Source organism: Eumetopias jubatus, unplaced genomic scaffold (assembly GCF_037043125.1).
Source record: "Eumetopias jubatus isolate StellerSeaLion01/CBP00866 unplaced genomic scaffold, mEumJub1_p1.0 scaffold_5, whole genome shotgun sequence".
In the NCBI taxonomy this organism is placed as follows: domain Eukaryota; kingdom Metazoa; phylum Chordata; class Mammalia; order Carnivora; family Otariidae; genus Eumetopias; species Eumetopias jubatus.
The window spans coordinates 5,884,080-5,892,595 of NW_028274811.1; the positions used below are offsets into that span (position 1 = coordinate 5,884,080).

The following is an 8,516-nucleotide window of genomic DNA, read 5'->3' on the forward strand; positions in this document are numbered from 1 at the left end:
AGGCCACCATTACCTTGATCCCAAAACCAGACAAAGACCCCATCAAAAAGGAGAATTACAGACCAATATCCTTGATGAACATGGATGCAAAATTCTCACCAAAATACTAGCCAATAGGATCCAACAGTATATTAAAAGGACGACCTCCCACGACCAAGTGGGATTTATCCCTGGGCTGCAAGGTTGGTTCAACATCCGCAAATCAGTCAATGTGATACAATACATTAATAAAAGAAAGAACAAGAACCATATGATCCTCTCCATAGATGCAGAAAAAGCATTTGACAAAGTACAGCATCCTTTCTTGATCAAAACTCTTCAGAGTATATGGATAGAGGGTACATACCTCAATATCATAAAAGCCATCTGTGTAAAACCTACAGCAAATATCATTCTCAATGGGGAAAAACTGAGAGCTTCCCCCCTAAGGTCAGGAATGCGGCAGGGATGTCCACTATCACCACTGCTATTCAACATAGAACTAGAAGTCCTAGCCACAGCAATCAGACAACAAAAAGAAATCAAAGGCATCCAAATCGGCAAGGAAGAAGTCAAACTCTCACTCTTTGCAGATGATATGATACTTTATGTGGAAAACCCAAAAGACTCCACCCCAAAACTGCTGGAACTCATACAGGAATTCAGTCAAGTGGCAGGATATAAAATCAATACACAGAAATCAGTGGCATTCCTCTACACCAACAACAAGACAGAAGAGAGAGAAATTAAAGAGTTGATCCCATTTACAATTGCACCCAAAACCATAAGATACCTAAGGAATAATTCTAACCAAAGAGGCAACAAATCTGTACTCAGGAAACTATAAAATACTCATGAAAGAAATTGAGGAAGACGCCAAGAAATGGAAAAACGTTCCATGCTCATGGATTGAAAGAACAAATATTGTGAAGATGTCAATGCTACCTAGAGCAATCTACACATTCAATGCAATCCCCATCAAAATACCATCCACTTTTTTCAAAGAAATGGAACAAATAATCCTAAAATTTGTATGGAACCAGAAAAGACCCCGAATAGCCAGAGGAACGTTGAAAAAGAAAAGCAAAGTTGGCGGCATCACAATTCTGGACTTCCAGCTCTATTACAAAGCTGTCATCATCAAGACAGTATGGTACTGGCACAAAAACAGACACATAGATCTATCAACCAGAATAGAGAGCCCAGAAATGGACCCTCAACTCTATGGTCAACTAATCTTTGACAAAGCAGAAAAGAATATCCAATGGTAAAAAGACAGTCTCTTCAACAAATGGTGCTGGGAAAATTGGACAGCCACATGCAGAAGAATGAAACTGGACCATTTCCTTACACCACACACAAAAATAGACTCAAAATGATTGAAAGACCTAAATGTGAGACAGGAGTCCATCAAAATCCTAGAGGAGAACACAGGCAGGAACCTCTTCGACCTCAGCTGCAGCAACTTCTTCCTAGAAACATCGCCAAAGGCAAGGGAAGCAAGGGTAAAAATGAACTATTGGGACTTCATCAAGATAAAAAGCATGTGCACAGCAAAGGAAACAGTCAACAAAACCAAAAGACAACTGACAGAATGGGAGAAGATATTTGCAAATGACATATCAGATAAAGGGCTAGTATCCAAAATCTATAAAGAACTCGGGGTGCCTGGGTGACTTAGATGGTTAAGCGTCTGCCTTCAGCTCAGGTCATGATTCCAGGGTCCTGGGATGGAGCCCTGGCTCCTGGCTCCTGGCTCAGCGGGGAGACTGCTTCTCCCTCTCCCTCTGCCTCTCCCCCTGCTCATGGTTTCTCTCTCTGTATCTCTCTGTCTCAAATGAATAAATAAAATCTTTTTTAAAAAATCTATAAAGAACTTCTTAAACTCAACACCCAAAGAACAAATGATCCAATCAAGAAATGGGCAGAAGACATGAACAGACATTTTTCCCAAGAAGTCATCTCTCAGGATCAGGGAAATCCAGATCAAAACCTCAATGAGATACCACCTCACACCAGTCAGAATGGCTAAAATGAACAAGTCAGGAAATGACAGATGTTGATGAGGATGCAGAGAAAGGGGAACCCTCCTACACTGTTGGTGGGAATGCAAGCTGGTGCAGCCACTCTGGAAAACAGTATGGAGTTTCTTCAAAAAGTTGAAAATAGAGCTACCATATGATCCAGCAATTGCACTACTGGGTATTTACCCCAAAGATACAAATGTAGTGATCCAGAGGGGTACATGCACCCCGATGTTTATAGCAGCAATATCCACAATAGCCAAACTGTGGAAAGAGCCAAGATGTCCATCAACAGATGAATGGATAAAGAAGATGTGGTATATATTCGCAATGGAATATTATGCAGCCATCAAAAGGAATGAAAATAGCTAAAAAGGAATGAGATCTTGCCATTTGCAATGACGTGGATGGAACTAGAGGGTGTTATGCTGAGTGAAATAAGTCAATCAGAGAAAGACATGTATCATATGACCTCACTGATATGAGGAATTCTTAATCTGAGGAAACAAACTGAGGATTGCTGGAGTGGGGGTGGGAGGGATGGGGTGGCTGGGTGATAGACATTGGGGGGGTATGTGCTATGGTGAACGCTGTGAATTGTGTAAGACAGTTGAATCACAGACCTGATAGCAAAAAAAAGAAGATAGCAGGAGGGGAAGAATGAAGGGTGGAAATCGGAGGGGGAGACGAACCATGAGAGACGATGGACTCTGAAAACAAACTGAGGGTTCTAGAGGGTAGGGTGTGGGGGATGGGTTAGCCCGGTGATGGGTATTAAGGAGGGCACGTACTGCATGGAGCACTGGGTGTTACATGCAAACAATGAATCATGGAACACTACATCAAGAACTAATGATGTAGTGTATGGTGTTTAACATAACATAATAATTTAAAAAATTAAAAAATCTCTCCTTGAAGATTGTGTTTGCTTATTTTCTTTTTAAAGCTTCTATTTAGGAAAAGGGAGCAGCCCCTCAGCCCCAAATGGGGTAGGTGAGTGGTGATCAGGCCTCACCAGAGCCCTCAATGCCCTCCTGGATGAAGACAACAGGAGGAACACACCGTGGGACCAACCAGCTCAGCCAGCTCCATGAAGCCATGCAGTGGGACTGAGGTTAGATCATGAAAAGGCACCCAGCTTCTGCCTGGTTTGCTGGGCTGCTCGAGCTTGGCGTCTTGTGCAGAGCTGCCATGTCAGAAGTCTCATGACCCTGAGACTGTCTTGCTGGAGAGACCACAGCCATGTGAGCGAGCTGTCTTGCATCTCCAGCTGGCCAACATCTGAGTGCACCTGCATGGGACATCCGAAGGGATAACTGTCCAGGCAAGCCCCTCCTGAATTAACGACCCACAAACAATGAGCGAACTCAAATGGTTGTTTTATGATGCTAAGTTTTGGGGTAATTTGTTAAGTGACAATGGTACCTGGTAGTCTATGTTCTGTTATGGAAATATTAGAAGATTTTAGTAATCAGAAGGGAATGTTTGAACAAATACTTTGAGAATAAGAATTTTTCAACATTTACTCATCAATGCTTAGGAGTGAGGGTATCTAAGAGACTGGTTTTAATATGTAGGCAGAAGTGGTCCTTGAATTCATAGACGTGAGTCTTTCTTTTTCTCCCAAAACTTTTCTCAATTTTATATTCAAGATATTCCCCAGTTTTATTACAAAGTCTCAAACCCACAGAGAAACTGAAAGACTAGTTGCCAAAAAGACTCATATTTCTTCTACTGAGATGATACAACAATTAATATTTTGCCATATGGCAAATACCTGTAAGTTTTTGTACTATTTGACTAGAAAGTTGAAGAATGAATTTTATTTTCAAATAACCTTCCCCCCCCCGATCATTTAAGTCATATATGCTCATAGTATAGCTCTTGTAAAATGTAGAAAGATAAATAGAAAATAAAAGTCCTTCTCCAAAATAAACTCTTCTAGATCTGAAAAAGAAAGAAAATAGTTTACACATAACCCCAGCTGACTTGATTTCTTGGTTTGCTGAACAAGGTGAGCATCTGATTTCGGTCTTCCTTGGGTAGGGGTGCCCTCTACCGACAGCAGGGTGAATTGTCAAGTGGTGGGAATTTCACTCAGACAGTCTCTTGTGGGTTTTGCTTGAATTGATTCCTCAGATTCCTAATTCGTGGATGAATCAAGAAAGTTGAGTTTTTGAAACCACAGAACAGATCCTTAGGGACCCCCTACCTGGGGATTTTACCAGGGTCTTGGGCGAAGCCTGACGTCAAACAGCTAGGCTGACTTGCTTGATCTGGTTATGTTGCTCCTGTGAATGATGGACACAGGCTCCAATCCGGGTCCTGGCAGTTCTCCACCCCAGGATGACACACACGTGTGGCTCCAAACACCCATCTTCCCCCACTGAACTAATGACCCTGATTTTTCTCGGATTCTTTTTCCGTTTCTTCCTTTGGTTCATCCTTCTCATCCCCTTTTCTCCAAACATGTCTTGTTTACACTTCCCACCTTTTGGGACCACTGGCATGAATTCATTTCACTTTTCTTCTTTTTTCCACCGACTTATGCCTCATTGAAAATTTGCACATTTAAGTATTCACATTTACATAACAAGGTCTCTATCAGATTTATAAAAGGAATATGACCTCACTCCATCTAACCCCCCTTTGATGTGCTATGCAATTCTGAAAAGAGGAAAAACTTTTAGCCTATAAATATACGAAGTAATCCCTAATTTCTATTAATCAGGGAAATGAAAACCAAAACCACATAAGATAATTTTATAGACACTTCATTGATCAAAATTAAGATATTTGACATTACCAAACATAGAAGTGGATCCATTGTTGGGGGTCAAGGGAATGTGATTTAGAGCGACTACTTGGAAAACAATTTGAGATGACTTTGGATGGTTGAATACTTGCATACTTTAACACTTATGAATAGAGCCTAGAAAATTCTTGCACATGAGCCTCAGGAGATGTGTGCAAGGATGTCCATACCAACACTGTTCATGGTAGCAAAAAATTGAAAACACTACGATGCCCATTTGTGGGAGCAGATAACATAAATTATGGTATAGCCACACCATGAAATGGTAGTGCCAATGAAAGGAAGTGCCCCACAATTAATGATGGCAACCTTGCTGAGTCTTTGTAACAATGGCGAGTGAAAAAAAACAAGTCCTAGAAAAATATGTACAGTATAATACCATTTGTAGAAGGACTATATACAAGCAAAACTAAACAATGTTGATTAGGCATACATCTCTGTGTACCTCCCTCCCTACTTATCTGTGATGCAGAGGAATTAAAAACACAAATATAGAATAGCACTTACCACCAGTGGGGTCGTATGGGGACAGAATGGTGCAGAAAATAGGAACAGGGTGCAATAGAGAGATATAAATTGTTAGAAATATGTAGTTCTTATGTCAGAGTGTTCATTATATTATAAATAGATAAACTAATTAATGCATAAATAAAACATGATGTGGGATTCTATCGGTAAAGATGAAGAGGAGAATGGATATGGAAGGTGAACGAGGAGATGACTCTTCGATTCCTTGCAGGAGTAACAGAACAGAAGGAGGTGCCGTTTAGAGTTACAGAAATAAATTGAGAAATGAATGATGAGTGTGAGGATAATGAATTGAACTTTGAACATTTTTATTTTGAGTTGTCCATGTGACATCCAGTGAGTAATCTAATTTGTGGGTCAAGATCTCAGAGGAGAGGTCTAGGATGGAAAAATAAATTTATAGGTCAAGGCCATGAGAGGTGGGCTTCTGATTGCAATGTTTAGAACTCAGACATGGATGAAGCCAGGCAAGCTTTTTCATACAATGATTGGCCATTTGGATATCCTCTTTTGGAAATTGTTCTCAAGTATTTGCCCATTTTAAGAAATGGGGTGTTTGTCTTTTGATTTGTAAATCTTTAACAAACATATTCTAGGTATAACATCTTTTTGTTTATATCTACTGCACATATATTTTTCTCAGTCTGTGCCTTCCTTTTTATTCTCTCAGTGGTGTTTTTTGATACGCAAGTGTTCTTTTTTTTCCTCTTCAAGTTTTTCTTTAAATTCTAGGAAGGTAACATATGGTGCAATATTGGTTTCAGGAGTAGAATTCAGTGGTTCATCACTTACATACAACACCCGGTGCTCGTCACAAGTGCCCCCCTTGCCCATCTAGCCCATCCCTCAGCTACCTTGCTCCATCAACCCTCAGATTGTTCTCTATTGTTGAGAGTCACTTATGGTTTTCCTTTCTTTTTCCCATTTCCCATATGTTCATCTGTTTTCTTTCTTAAATTCCACATATTAGTGAAGTCATATGATATTTCTCTTTCTCTGACTTATTTTGCTTAGCATAATACTCTCTAGCTCCATCCATGTCACTGAAAATGGAAAGACTTCATTCTTTCTGATGGTTGAGTAATATTCCATTGTATATATCTACCACATTTTCTTTATCCATTCATCCACTGAGGGACATCTGGACTCTTTCCATAATTTGGCTATTATTAATAATGTTGCTGTAAACATCGGGGTGCATGTACTCCTTCAAATCTGTATTTTTGTATCCTTTGGGTAAATACCTAGTAGTGCAATTGCTGGGTCATAGGGTAGCTATTTTTAACTTTGTGAGGAACCTCTATACTGTTTCCAGAGTGGCTGCACCAGCTCACATTCCCACCAACACTGCAAGAGGGTTTCCCTTTCTCAGCATCCTAGCCAACACCTGTTGTTTCCTGTGTTGTTAATTTTAGTCATTCTGACTGGTGTGAGATGGTATCTCATCGTGGTTTTGATTTGTATTCCCCTAATGATGAGTGATGTTGAGCATCTTTTCATGTGTCTGTCAGCCATCTGGATGTCTTCTTTGGAAAAATGTCTATTCATGACTTCTGACCATTTCTTAACTGGATTCTTTGTTTTTTTTGGATATTGAGTTTGTTTGTTTTTTCAAAAAAGGAAACATCGAATTTAATTTAAAGGAAAAAATCAGAAGTTGTCTGAGAAAACAACAGAACAAATCAATTCCTGAAAAAAGAGTTCTGCATCTTAGTGATTACATTTATTGAAACAGTTGGAAAAAAATTAAAAAGCCCTTTAAGAATTTTTGAGTTATCTGCGAATTAACTCATTTCAGTAGTTAGAAGAATCCTTGATCATTTCTTATATCAAAATTTACACAGGTTTCTATTTTGAATGTCTTCTACATTTAAAGAGGCAGTCATACAAAGTCTTCTACACTCTATACACAATAAATTCTGTTTCAGCCAACTCTTAATGGTGGGACAACTAGTACAACGCCATGTCTCCAGACAAAAAGCATCAGAATAGTCCATTTTGTTGATTTCTATATCTCTTCGTATGTTTCCTCATCAATTTCTATAGTGGTCACCCTTTCCTCCACATCATATTTAAATGCTGATCATAAGCACATAATCTGCTTTGAAGCTCTCGGTCATTTCTCATTTTCACATAAATTTGCTCATCCAGGCTGAGCCCGATGAGATCCAGGGACTCTTCTGTGGTGTTGGTAGATTGTTGCCAGTCCATGTCATCCACCATGTTTCAAACCTTGCATCCTTTACCCTGGTGTTGAATTTGATAAGTTCTTCATAGATTTTGGTTGCTAACCCTTTATCAGATATGTCATTTGCAAATATCTTCTCCCATTCCATTATCTGCCTTTTAGTTTTGTGTTTATTTTCTGTTGTTTAAGATCTTTTGTGTCTTTCAGTCTTGTATCTTATTGAATGATAGCTACCATTAGTTGACATTACCATATTAAGGTAAATTTAATGTTATTAGGATATAAATTTGTAGATTTATGGAATATTTGTGATGTTCTGTTTGAATTTGAATGCTTTTTACTTTTTCTCACTTTCCTTGTCTATGGTTTTCCTCAGAATTGCTGAGAATATAGTGCCTTAAAAGAATGATACCTTTTGTCAATAAACCTTGTGTTTTAAGTTAGTCAGAGAAAGACGAATTCCATATGATCTCACTTTTGTGGAATTTAAGAAAGATATGGAGCAGAAGATATCTGCAAATGATATATCAGATACAGGGCTAGTATTCAAAATTTATAAAGAACTTATCAAACTCAACACCCAAAGAACAAATGATGAAATCAAGAAAATGGGCAGAAGACATGAACAGACATTTTTCCAAAGAAGACATCCAAATGGCCAACAGACACATGAAAAAGTGCTCCACATCACTCAGCATCAGGGAAATCCAAATCAAAACCCCCATGAGATATCACCTCACACAAGTCAGAATGGCTAAAATTAACAAGTCAGGAAATGACAGATGTTGGCAGGGATGCAGAGAAAGGGGAACCCTCCTACACTGTTGGTGGGAATGCAAGCTGGTGCAGCCACTCTGGAAAACAGTATGGAGGTTCCTCAAAAAGTTGAAAATAGAGCTACCATATGACCCAGCAATTGCACTACTGGGTATTTACCCCAAAGATACAAATGTAGTGATCTGAAGGGGCACGTGCACCCCAA

General features: G+C 39.3%; 1 pseudogene; it reads right to left on the minus strand.

Moving 5' to 3' along the window:
- Positions 1–7,270: 7,270 nt before the first annotated feature.
- LOC148164256 (U6 snRNA-associated Sm-like protein LSm3 pseudogene) lies at positions 7,271–7,569 on the minus strand (annotated as a pseudogene).
- Positions 7,570–8,516: the final 947 nt, after the last annotated feature.